The sequence below is a fragment of the Emys orbicularis genome, chromosome 25, assembly GCF_028017835.1.
Source record: "Emys orbicularis isolate rEmyOrb1 chromosome 25, rEmyOrb1.hap1, whole genome shotgun sequence".
NCBI lineage: Eukaryota > Metazoa > Chordata > Testudines > Emydidae > Emys > Emys orbicularis.
Window position 1 is genome coordinate 4,021,438 of NC_088707.1, and position 12,031 is coordinate 4,033,468.

The window sequence follows — 12,031 nt, forward strand, 5'->3', positions numbered from 1 at the left end:
ATGATGGGTGTACTGGGCGCTCAGCGGCCAGTCCGGTACCTCCTCCAAGCACTGAGCTTCCCAGGCTCTTGCCCTCGGTAGCCTCCCGTTCCCAATCCCACACGTTTGCTTTCATGCCAAGGGTAAACCCAGCCGTTCCTGCCACAGCCCCTAGGGGCAGCGCAGTGCAGGGCTGTCAAGGGAGCAGGCTCACTGGGGGGGCAATGCGGGCCGCTGGCCAGACGAGCCTGGCCTGGGACTTGGGACAACTAGGTTCTATACCCAGCTCTGCCATTAGGGGACCTTGGGCAAGTCACGTCCCCGCTCAGTGCCTCAGTTTCCCCATCTGCAACATGGGGCTAAGGAGCCTGACCTCCGTTCTGACGTTCACGGAGCCCTACGCTCTGTGGGTATTGTTAGGGTGACCCCTTCTGCCTTCTCTCCTCCTCCTGCAGATACTGCCTCCCCCCCTCCCCCCGCCTGGCCAGGGTGCCTCTTCCCAGCACCCAGCCTGCTGCTGCCCCCTGCAGCCTGGGGGGGGGGGTCTTCCCTTGCCTGTTCCGGAAGACTCACAGAGCCCCCTGCTGGCTGGATGTGGAACTGGAGGGTAACACAGGTTCATTACACACTACACAATAATATGCTATTAATAACTGGGCCCCGAGCTGGCAGGTCAGAACAAAGGCCCCGTCTTGGGATCACGAGCAACTCATGGGCCAGCCCCTCAGCTGGTGCGAATGAGGGTCGCTGCCTTGGCTTGCATGATGCCAGCGGAGGAACGAGCACAGTGCATTTAGGGGCACAGTTCCTGGGCAGCCCCAGCCCCCCACCCCCTGGAATGTGTCCTTTATCTAGAATGATGCTAGGACACTATTTTGCGGGGGCTGGGCTGATTGCAAACGGTCGGTTTTCTGGGGGCATTCGCCAGGCGCATTGCTTAGCTGCAATTGGGCCTGTAAGTGTTACACGGCACCATTTCCGTTCCCTGATTGGCTGAGCCTGCATGACCCGCCGGATTGAATTGATCTTTGAGTTTTGGCACAAATGTAAAAGCAGGGAATGCCTGCTGGTGACACACAAATCCTCGTGGGACACGAGTGCCTTAGCGTGTGAGCACAGCCAGTGTGAATGGGAACAGAGGGCCTGCCAGCTGGGATCAGCCCAGAGACCCAGCCAGTCTTGTTACAGGGTGGCCACCTCTAAGGTCCAAAAGACTCAGACGTCCGCCTGCCCTCCACCACATACACCCCTGGGTACCGCCTCTCCCCCACCCAGGGCCCTGTGTCCCCATCCCACCTCCAGGAGAGGGCACCAGCCCTGCAAGATCCTGCCGCCCCCGGCACCGACCTCGCCAAATCCACCCTGGCGGTGACCCACCCAGCTAGAACCTGCATAGTGGTGACCGAGCACTGCCAGCCCAGAGCTCCCCCCGTCCTGTTTGCTGCTGACCCATCCCCATGGCTCCCAGACACCCTGGAGCCAGAGGTGCCACTGCACAGCACTGCCGCCCCTCCGGCTACAGCCAGTGGGGGCTGGGGGAGCCAGCAGGGGTGTGACTGACAGAACCCGGGACTTTTAAGGGCCTGGGCAGACTTCCAGATTTCCCAGCAACCCTATTCCTGTATCAGCACCCAGCACCAGCTGGTTCAGAGAAAGGTGCAAGAGCCGCCCCCTAGTGGACAATTACGGCATAATCTGTCCATGGGGAAATTTCCTCTTTGCAGGGTTAACCCCCCCCGCTTCCCCCCCAGGCCTCCTCCATTGCTGAAGGGAGCACTGAAAAAACCAACTCTCGGATCCAAATCCAGATGCAGCTGCTGCCTTTGCTCTGGGAGCATCGGTCTGTGCAAACAGCAAGAGCACCCGCGCCGTCGAGCATCAAAGCGCCTTCCAGAGTGAGGGTCCTGGGAACGTCAGCGTTGACGCCCGGGCTGTGGGATGCAACCCGGGAAGCGATGACGTCGGGGGGCAGCGGGAAGAGAATGACTAGCTGTGAGCAAAGCTTGCGCTCTGGCAGTCGCTGGACGGCTGCTGACGCTCGCAGGCAGAGTGAACGAGCAGTAAGGGGCAGAGAGAGCGAGAGAAGAAAAACTGGGCTCTAAACTACGGTGGCTATTAACCCGTTGGTTGGCCGTTTCCCGCCCTGCATTTTGGAGCCCAGGTATCAGTTCCTGGAGGGGCAGAGCAGGGTGGAAAAGCATTTGCGGACAGAGGGCTCCAGTTTGAATCCAGCCAGAGCTTGCTTTGAATGGGGGGTGGGGCAGAGAGGGGTGTCTCTCGCTCCTGGGCCCTGGCCTGGGGCTCAGAGGTGGCTGGAGCCAGGGGTGACGCTCGGGGTTAAAGGGCAGCCCCTGATATTTCCCCTGCAGGAGGCGCTAGCTCCCCTCTGCCCCTGAATCCGGCTGACAAATGCAGGCACCAGATAAGCAGCCAGGTCTTGGCAGCCAGGGGAACTCACCCGCAAGGACATGGCGGAGTGGCTCCCGCCAGACCGGATGGCTCTCTAAAAGTTGGGCTCTGGCTCAGCCAGAAGAATTTTCTCAGTGGTTTATTGTGGGCTAAGGAGCTCACGCATTTATATCCCTGTAATCTACGTGCTGGCTCCTCTCTGTACATTCCCAGGGGTCGGCTGCTGGAGTAGGTTGTTACTCAACACAGGTAAAGGGGAGCAGATTGGGGCCCAGGGGGTCAGATTTCCAGTGCCCAGCATCTCCCCGATTGTCCAAATCCTGCAGCTTCCGCTGTGACACCCCAGGACTGGCTGGTCAGAGGAGCTCAGGTCTCAGCAAGCAGGATGGAGAATCCCCACGCCCCAGAGAAGAGCGGGAGCGGCCGGAGGCTGAGAATCTCACCAACGCTTGCCAGGAACGTCTCGTTAAAAACCTCTTGTCTCGGGGATGATTGAATGGAGACAAGGGGCTCTGGTGCATTTTAATTCCCTGGGCTTTGAAGGATGGGACTAAACAGCTCATCGTGATCATAAATCAGCCCTTTGCTTTGCACTGGGGGCAGTGACGCTTGTAAAACACGTCCTCATTGTGGAGCTGCGTCAAACCAGCCCTGGCTGAATCCGCCAGCCCTGCATCTAGAGGTGTGGGGGGGAGTAACCCTCATCTCAGTTGGCCTTGGGGTTCACCCCCGGCCAGCAATGCCAGCCCCCGGAATTCCCCACGCCCGGCGATTAATGCGTGGCATCCATGCTCCTCTGCCCTTTGGCCTCTTGATGGGCAGCAGAGCTTCAAAAGGCTGCCAGACAGGCGGCTTCTGGAGGGAGCGGTGTGATGTGGGACGCACTGGGAGGGTTGCGTTTTCTGGTACCACCAGGCCTGCGTCGGCATGCGGCTGTGCTGGCCCTCCACTGACAGGGCTCCGAACAGGCGGGAGCATCTAGCGCAAAAGCTGCAGGTGATTTCGGTTGGGGAAGAACCCAGATGTGGCTGCACACCTGTCTCCACCGAAAAACACCGAATTCTGCCGGGGCAACTTTTCAAATAGCTACCAGGCCTTAGCCAAGCTGGGCCTTGGTGAATTGGGAGTGATACCACTTTTGAGAGGGTTCCAGAGGCCTGGTCTACACTTCCAGATTAGATCAACATAGCTCTGCTGCGGGGGTGGGAGGGGTGTGTGAAAAATTCACCACCACCCCAAACCCCACGGCTCTGCCACAGCTAGAGACAATAAAGGCTGAGATGGGCATGGGGCTGATCAGATCTCAGGCATCAGCTGATCGGCACCGACGCATTCTTCCGTCGACCTGTCTGTCTTCACTCTGTGAAGTGGAAAAACGCCTTCCGGCGCTGTAGGAAGCGGCTACACTCTGGCATTACAGCGGCACAGGTACAGCACTGTAGTGCCCGGAGTATAGACCAGCCCGCAGGGCTGGGAGGAGGAGCTGAGGTAAATTCTGCACCAGCTCACGTCCCTCCCCAGGAAAGTCAATGAGAGTTAGGTGCCGACACACCCTTGGGAGCTGGGCCTGCTGCCCCACACTCCTCCCTCCTGCGCAGGGTGCCCAGCCGTGCAGGGACGGGCCTGCTGATCAGAGCAGCGAGCAGCTAGAGGCAGGCCGGGGCTTGTGTTCTGTGGCGGGGAACGGTAAGCGAAGGAGAAAAGAGCTCATTGGTTTAACACATGGTCTCCTTGCATTCGTGTGAAGAACAACTCAGACCCAGTTTGTGCCCCAAGTGCCCCCGCCCATAACCGATGCTGCAGGAGAAGGTGACCCCTCCCCCCGGCCCATTGTACAGTGCTGTGAAGCAGTGGTTGGGGGAAATCCCCTCCTTCCCCCCTCCCCCCGCCTCCGTGCTGATCAGCTAATCACAAAATGACCCAGACCTCCCTCTTGTCTTCAAAACCCAGCTACAACATTTCAGCCTGGGGCCTCGTGAATTCTGCCCACTTGGATGGCAACTCGGGCTGGGCGCTAGGAGCCGGGGGGGGGTAGCGGGGGGGGCTTCTCGTCCTGGCTCTATCACTGAGTCACCAATTGCTGGGGGAGGAGGGGCGGCTTTTGCCACTGTCCTTTGAGCAGCTCCCTTCCACCCCCTTTGCCCCTCAGCTGACCCTGTTGGTAATATGGGGACGGGCGATGCCGAGGCAGGCGAGCGCCAGGATCAGGGAAGGAAGGTCTCTGGGATGCTGGCCTGAAAGGCAAACCAGCAAAAGACAAGCGGGGATGGCTCCAGCCAGCGTCTGGCTAGGTTAATATGCTGAGGCATGCTCAGTGGCTCACGCATGAGTAAAGATGGTGGGTAGTCGAGTAGGCCCAAGAATAGCTGGGGTGAAATCATCAGCAGCCTGATGCCACCGGCTTGAGCGAGAGAAGCATGTGGCCGGGGAGGGTGGGGGCGGGTGGAGAGCGAACAATGGGAAGGAGCCAGGAAAAGCGGCTCGCGCTGAGCAGCCTTGTGCTCGGTACCGCACAGGGCCCTGCTCCCCGCCGGTCCCCCCATCAATCCAGCGGCTGCAGGCACACGCGGCGGCGGAGAACCTGACCGTGAGCTCATTGTTTGCATGTGTGAGCAGATGTCTGGGAGCTGGGCCTAGCAGGCAGCAGGCTGGGGGGGCGGGCTGACGCGTGGCAGCATGCCAGAGAGGACCGGCGAGTGGGGCGCAGCGAGGAATGGGTCTTATTCTCAGGGGGGGCTGAAGGAAAACCACCCACCCGCAGGGGGATTTTAGCTCTCGCTGACAGCAGGCAGCGAGGAAAATGCCACCTTAAAAAAGGGAAAATGCTTCCACATAACACCCCCCACCCCAATCCACCCTACATGAGGGATCCCGCTTTGCACTATTCCGCCGTGCAAGGCCGGGAGAGTCCAACCGTGCGGGGCTGCAGGAGGACCCAAGAGCGTCGTGGCTGAGGGGAGATGGTGGGGGGGGGGTCAGGATAGAATTGGGGATACCCCCGAAAAAAACCCTGATCCCACAGAAGATAGTGGCACCCCCCGGGGCAGGGGCACTGGAACAATTTGTATGGGGGGCGGGGGACTGAGAGCCACTGAAGCCCAAACTGTAACTTCAAGCCCGGGGGTGCGGCAGCGCCTCCGCCCCCAGGGCTGCTCTGAAACTGGCCAGCAGCCGCCCGCTCCCACGGTGCCCAAGGAACTTCTGAGCGGGGCTGGGGCCTGGGAGCGGAGCGGCCGCTCCGCCCCCTGCCGGGCAGCCAATGGGCAGGCGGCAATCGGCCCCCTCATTAGCATAGCCAAAGAACGAGCGAGGTTAATGAACTTCTCGTGAAGCGAAGGGGGCGGAGCCAGGCAGCCTCCTAAATCAAACGTGTGTCCCCCGCTCAGCGCCGGGCACTCTGCAGCCAGCGCCGAGCAGCCCGGCCGGGTCGCAGCGCGGGGCACAGCCCGGGGGCTTTAGTTACAGGGGGACGGGCTTGCGGGGGCCCGGGACAAGCCAGGGGCCGGGGTTTGCTACTCGTCTGGGGGGGATTTATTGTAATCGAGTTAATATAAGGGGCGATCAAGAAGTTTGATTTCCAAGTGTGGACAGGGGGAGCCGGGGCTGCCCCCCCCCCCCGGGAGCACCCAGGCGGGTTTTTATTCTTTTCTTGAAAACCAGAGAGGTCGGGGGGATCTTCCCCCCCTCCCCATCTTGACCTATTTGCACCAGCATCATGACGGAGCTAACCGAAAAGGAGAATGACCCCCAAAACCCAGATGCCCAGCGGTCCCCGGGCACCATCTCCAGCCTCCATGAAACGAAGGTAACTCTCCGACCCATAGACCCGGGGGCACGTATATCCCCCACCCTCCTTTTCAAACATTCACTTAAAGTCCCAGCCCCCTCCCCCCCCGCAACGTGTCATCGCTAGACGCGTCTTGAGGGGGGGTGTCAATGCTCTCCCCCCCCAGCTCGATTTCCAAATGATGGATCCCCAGTGTCACCCTGCCCCAGTTAAATCGCTGACTGCTCGGTGTGGGTTGTTTGACTTGCTGAGGTCAGCGCTGTGGGGATGGGTCTCTCAGTGGCTTTCCCCGGCCAGATGTGAGCACAGCCTTGGAATTGGGCTGAAAACCCCCCTGTTGTGCAACCCAAGGTCCAAGAAAATCAGATAAAAGCCGAGGAGGGCTGGCTGATCCCCCCCCCCCCCCCATGCTCTTGCTGCATAATTTGGCTTAAACTCTTCATTGGGGGAAGATTGTTTTGCTTGAAATACAACTGGGTTGTAAAAACTGCCCAGGCATCCAGGCTGGAGCCTGGATTCTCTCCTGACCTCAGCGATTTAAAAGGCAAATGGGATTTAAAAAGAAAACAGCTGGGACTGCTCTGATGTTTGTGGTTCTCTGCTCTCCCCCCCCCCCATCATACGTGGGCGGGTGGGTGCATGGGAGGGGGGGTGTCTCGCGTGGTGAGAGAGGTGCCACACATTTGGGGCTGGGGGAGGTGAGGCGAGGGGGCCAAAGGGTTGCTGCGGTTTAGCGTGGGGATGGATGTCTGGGAAGAGGCCATGTAGCTCTGTGTGTATCTGCAGCAATGTCACTTGTTCTCCCACCAGCTTAATTGGAGGCTTTGTTGGCATCATCTTTGCATGCTGAACAGCCCGAGCAGAGAGGCGGGAGCCCCTTCCTTCACTTGGGATCAGAAGCGGTTTGGGGGGAAAGATGAGGATGAATTCAGTGGGAGATTTAAATGTGGGGGTTTGGGGTTCACACAGCTTCAAATCAAATCAATTCAAGCAAATACAGCAGCGGGGCGAGACCCGGAGCACAAACCAGGCCTCCGGATTCCCAATCTGATCCTCTTTGTACTACCCCTGTTTTGCTGGACACAACTCCTTGGAGTTCAGTGGAGTTCCCCGGGCGTAATACTGGAGTAGTGTAATGGTGAGCTGACCCCTAGGGTTTACATCTGAGCTGCAGTGGAAAAGGGGGGGTGCAGATTTTACAATGGCCCTTGGCTAGGGAGCCCCAGTGCCACCCTGGCACGAGCAGAGGATTGTAATGGGGAAAAGTTTAGGGTGTGATCTGTTTATTTTTCTCTCGCACTGGTATAAATCAGGAGTAGTTTCGTTGATGCCAGTGGAGTGACGCTGGTTTTACACCAGTGTAAATGCGAACAGAATCAGGCCTCGTTTCCCTTTTGCAAAGGGTGCTGTCAGCAGCTTTGGCGTGTCACGCGATCCGTGGAGCATGGAGCTGCTCCACGCTGCAGGTTACGCTCGGCTCTGGAATCACGTCGGAGTAAAATGGATCGCGTGTGTTTGTGACTCGTAAGGGAGGCTGGGCACACACTCTAGAGGCAGTGGATTTGGGAGGGGGGCTGGGCGTGCAATCCAGAGGCAGTGGATTTTGTGGCGGGGGGGAGACAGACTCTAGAGCATAATTTTCATCTCTCAACACAGCAAAATAAGGGTTGTGACGAGATCAGATGCCACAGAGATGGGCGCATTGTTTGCATGGGGCAGGTGGATTCTGGAGCACTAACCTGGGGGACTCCCTAGCAGAGTGTTAAAACTCCCGAGAGGAACCGTGTTCGGAAGCCAGACTTGACTGAATGACCCGTCTCCTGGCAAGCGTATTTGGGAGCTCTTTGGGGCAGGGACTGTCTCTGCACTCCGGGGCTGGGGGGGTCCTGGCAGCAGGAGTGTTCCCCGTGCGACGCATGCTCCTGTCTGGGGGCAGGCGGCGGCGGCTGCAGCAGGCTCTGGGCATGTTCCTCATCCCAGCGTCTGTGAACTGGGGCGTCTGGGGGCTGGTTGATGAGCAGAGGGAGAAGGGGGCTCTCGGGGGCTTTCTGTGAACCCACCTGCTGGCATCCGCAGAGGGCTCTGGAGGGGCGATTCCCACACCAGGGCGCTGTCTCTGCTCTCCCTTTCTTGGCCCGTGCTTCCATCTGCTCCGCCTGCCCCCCGCATCCCCTGGAGCCAGGGACAACCCCATAGATACCTGGGAAGGGCCGAGGCTGAGAACCCGCTGGCCTAAGCATTTATACCTCGTCCGTCACCGTGGTATCTGACCGGAGGCCATCACACTCACCATCCCTATGCCTAGGCCTTGGAGGGCAGGTGGGGGGATTTCTCCTGGCCCAGGGCAGGGACAGACGCCTGAGGGCTGACCATTCCCGCACCGTGGGGCACAAGCTGTGGGAGGATAAAATGAGCTGCTCTCTCCAGGCACCTGGTGCCTCTGTCCTGAGTGCCCAGCTCTGCCTCCCCCACCTGCCCATCAGCAGGGACCCTGCTCTGTGTGTAGGGGGGGACTGGCTGGTTCCCCCCCCCCAGTTACTATCCCCTCCTTGCCATCCTGCCGGTTGGGCAGCAGACCCCACCCTCTGCCCCCTTAATGTCTGTGCCCGGGGGGCTGGCATTGTGCTGGAGGGGGCTGGGATCCGTCTCAGCCCCCTTGCGCCTCCAGTCAGCACTAATTCCCTAGCTAAAGCCTTTCCGACTCCCTCCTGGGGACAGGGTGCGTGGGGCCCAGAGCCCCACAGAGCCCAGCTGCACCTGGGCTGGACTCCCCACCACCTTGGGGGTGGGGGGCGGGGAGTCCCAGCAGATCTAGTTATTGCAGCAATGCTCTGTGGGGTGGGGGTGAGGTCGCCCCACTGCCCAGCAGGGGACCCCCAAATAAAGGCTGGATCAGTGCTGAATAAATTCCCGCCCCCCACACCTTCAGCCTGGCATCGAATGGTGAACAGCGTGGGGGAGCTGCCATAGGGGAGCGGTTTTGGGGTGGCCTGCCGGGTGAGGGGCTGCAGCGCCGATGCCCCATGCTACATTGTGCATAGGGCAGGGAATGGGGGGGGAGACACAATGCTAGGGCCGGATCTGGGGGACCCTGGCTCAGTGCAGTGGTGGGAACCCCAGGAAGCCGACCCCACAGTCCCATTGACTCTGCCCCGGCCTTTCCCCCAAGGAGCTGGGGGAGGGGAGGAGGGCCAAGGGATCCATTGGGATGGGGGGCTGGCAGGAAGTGGGCCCGTGGTGTAAATCCAGAGTAACCCTCCCCCCATTGGACCCTGATGTAACTGGGAGCAGAGTTTTGCCAAAGGAGGGCGACTGGGAAGAGGATCCAGGAATCTGGAGGCCAGTCAGGGGATGGGTCTGTGGGTGGGGGCCTGATCGGGGTGGTTAGAGACCCCGAATTAGTGGGAACCCATCCCGGCAGCTGGTCCCAGCAGAGACCCCGGCACTTTCCTTTGGGGGCTGCTGGGCTTCCCCTCCCTCCATGGGAGTCTGACGAACTGGGCTCAATGGGCCTTGAAATTCCCGCCCCTTCTCCCTGGGATCTCTCCAGCTGGGCATCCGCCCCCGGGCACCCTCTCCAGGTCTGCTGCAGCCCTAGGGCCCGGCCGCCCCCTCCGCCAGGCCAGGAGCCCCCTGACTCCTCCAGGCTGCCAATCAGCTCAAACAATAGCTGATCCGTCCTGGGATCTCTGCCCTGATTGTCTTTCCCTTTTAAGATCTTGATCTCCCCAGGGAGGTGGAGATCCCAGCTGGTGGGGGCTTCTGCAGCTGCTGCAGAGGGGGCAGATGAAAGCAGGGTGTGGCAAGAAGCCGGAATAACCAGCCTGCCCTGGCCTTGGGCCTGCTGACCCCTGCAGGGCGGGCGGGGGAGATTTCTGTAGCTTATCCTACTGCAGCGAAAGGGGGCTGGATCTGCCAAATAAACTTTCCTGCCACTCGAATTCATTCTCCATTTAAAAACCTGTCTGTTGGCTTATAAAGATCGGACCAACTGCCAGGCAGGGTCCCCCGCTCCTTTCCCTGACCCACTTCGGAGCAGACACGGCTCTGCACGGAGGCATCTCGGGCGGCCTTCCGGCGCCTTGGAGCAGCCTGGCAGCGTGTTTGAGGAATCCACGGGCCTGATCTCCTGCCCCCCTGCACCGCCTGCGGCCAGAGCCCAGCGCAGACCCAAAGGTTGCCAGGCTGAGTTGGCAGGTCATTTTGCCGCTCGCTCGGTGCTGGTGCGGGGAGCGTGAGGCCATGTGAGGACGTGGGGCAGCGGGGCCCCCAGGTCATGGTGGGGAGTCAGGCTCAGGGCAGTGGGAATTGGGCCCTGAAATCAGGAAGGCTGGTGACGAGGGGGGATTTCAATCAGAACCCCCAGCTGTGCACTGCGGACTCAGCAGCGTTTAGCTGGTGCCCTCTGCCTGTGCCCCGTGCTCTGCAGAACGACGGGCACCCCTTGGTGAAATCCCTGCCCATGTCCCCCCCTCCTGGGAGCGGGGTCTGCAGCTCGATGCATGTGACCGTCTCCCCTCGTAGTTACGGCCTTCTTGGCGTGGTGGGTCTGTGGTCTGAGGCTCCTGTGGCCAGTCCCCCCGCGTGGGTTTGGTGCCCGGCTGCAGCGCGTTCCAGGATCCCTGGAGGGTGACGCCTGCAAATTCCCCCAGCAGCCCACGGAGCAGTTCTCTGCGGGGCGGGGGGCAGGCTCTGTGCTCCAGGGGGAGCGGGGAAATGGGAGAGGGAGCGAGCGCCCAATGGGGGGGATAGAGGGAAGGCAATATTGCCAGAGCCCTGCCAGGGGAGGGGGCAGTGCCGTGGTATTGGGATCCTGGCAGGATGGGGGCTGGGGGGGGAGAGGCGGCGACTGACGCTAGGGAGGGGCAGGGCCAGGATCGGCCTCTCGGGGGCCCCCTGGTGTCTCGGCCTCAGGATCCCCGGGGGCTTTCTCTGGTGCTGGTTCTGCCCCAGATCAAACCTGGCAGCAAAGCTCAGCGGCTGGAGACTCTAGACTCCCTCTTTCTCCCCCATTAAAATTCAGGGGCCTGATCCTTCCCCTCTCCCTTCCCCACTGCTGCCAGCTGCCCCTGCCCTGCAGTGGGTGAATCTGCCCCAGGATGGACTGATTAACTCTCTCTGATCCGGGCGGTAAATGTCACGATGCAAAATCCGGTGCCCTGGTTCTGAGAGCTGGCACAGGGTGAGGCATGGAGGGGCATCCACCCCCTCCCCTGAGCTGAGGTAGCATGCAAGGAGGGCTGCCCTGATTCACGCTCCTCTGGAGGAACTTGGGGGGGAATGACATGGTGCAGCAAGTCACATCAGTCTCAGTGATCAAGAAGGGACCCAATCCGCAAAGCTGGGAGCAGGAGCTGGGTTTTGAACATCTCCCGACGTTTGGATCTGGGGTGTTTAGTCCATTCTGGGGTTGGGCGCCCGGCCGTAGAGTTTGGATCTAGAACGTCCCAAAGTTTGGATCCAGGGCAGGGGACTGATCCCGGCCTCGTCTGGGCCAGGGCGGGGGGCTGGCTGGGGCCGGGTCTTGCTCCCCACCGTGCATCCAATGCCCCAGAAATGAGCCGAGCCGCCTGGAGACAATCGGCCCCAGAGAGCTGCCATTAAGGATTTTCAGGGTTAACAGCTATTCCCCTGCCTCCCCCCCACCCCCGGCTAGCCAAGAATCCGGTTAATATCTCGACATCATGCAACACTAGCTGGCTTGGGGCAGCTCCCTCTCCCCCTCTGCTGCCTGCCCCAGCAACTACAGCCAACTGCTACTTCCTCCCAGCCCAATGGGTTCCTCTTTCAGCTCAAGGGGCCGCTGGTTCGAGTCCCGCTGGCACCCGGCTGTCTGAAGAACCGTGGGGTGGGTTG